This window comes from Aplysia californica, unplaced genomic scaffold, assembly GCF_000002075.1.
Source record: "Aplysia californica isolate F4 #8 unplaced genomic scaffold, AplCal3.0 scaffold00032, whole genome shotgun sequence".
Lineage (NCBI taxonomy): Eukaryota > Metazoa > Mollusca > Gastropoda > Aplysiida > Aplysiidae > Aplysia > Aplysia californica.
The window spans coordinates 1775453-1776719 of record NW_004797302.1 but is presented as its reverse complement, the minus strand read 5'-3'; positions in this window follow the sequence as shown (position 1 = coordinate 1776719).

The window sequence follows — 1267 nt, the reverse complement described above, 5'->3', positions numbered from 1 at the left end:
GAGAGAGAGAGAGAGAGAGAGAGAGAGAGAGAGAGAGAGAGAGAGAGAGAGAGAGAGAGAGAGAGAGAGAGAGAGAGAGAGAGAGAACACGAGAGGAGAGGGCAAAAAGCGGCTAAGTACCAACAAGGCAGTGGGAGCAAACAAAACGTAGTGTCAAATTAGATGAATTATTGTTCAACGTCTGATAGCAAAGAAGCCCACAATCTTGCTGGTGGTCTTTTCATGGGTAGATCTGTCGTTTAATATTCTTACAAGTTGTAAGCCTATTCTCCGCTTTGCCGCAACAATTAATTGCGAGGCAGCGTGGAGGAATCAGGCTCTCGTCAAAATAATCAAAGTGAAGAAACTTGCATTTTTCCGCAGGTTTGTGGATTTTGATCAAATTTTTGTTTTTGGGCTCAACACCTTACATGCCTTTTAAAGAACTCTTTTCTGTGTGGATTTTTCTGAAAAACGTTGATTATAGACACAAAAGACGTAAGTTTTCAGTTACCACGAACTCTTAAGCTAAGGAAATAACTAATCTTTGGCGGCCATTTTCTCACTAATTTTACTTCTGAAAACAGGTGACCCCCACATCCTTCAAGTGAAAATATATCGGCTTGTATTCAAGATAAATGGATATTTTTTTCCCCTCCAAATAAAGGCAGGCGAACAAGCTTTAAGATGATACCAATAACTAAACATGCCCAGAAATTGACGAGCGTCTGATTTCACCACGCTGCCTCACATATGATACCTAGTATGTCTTTCAAATGTTCTGATCATTTAAAGTTGAAATAAATTAATCAATATTGAATTACAGTGTTATCATTGTCAGAAAGAATAGTCCAAAATGTCCAGTCAGTTACAGTGGAATAGTCCAACAGTTATTAGTTGCATGCACCCCGGAGAAAGTTATTATAATCGGGTCACACAAAGTTAGCACAATCGTAGTGCTCGGGAAACATGTGACAGCTGCCATGGAAGCCAGTGATAACATGTAGAAGAACTCTATCATGACGACAGTTTTTCTAAGCTAAAAAGTACCTCGAAATCAATTTGACTGGTTTTGGGGACAGCAGTAATACATTTTGCGCAAGGCTATCTTGGCACACACCCAGCTCTGTAGTATACATGCACTCTTCAGAGAAAAAGAAAATCTTTACCTTTCTCTCGAAGGTGGATCTTGAATCCGCTGATATTATATTTTTGTGCGTGTGTGTGCATTTTTGTGTGTGTTTGTGTGTGTGTGTGGGTGTGTGTGTTTGTGTGTGTGTGTGTGTGT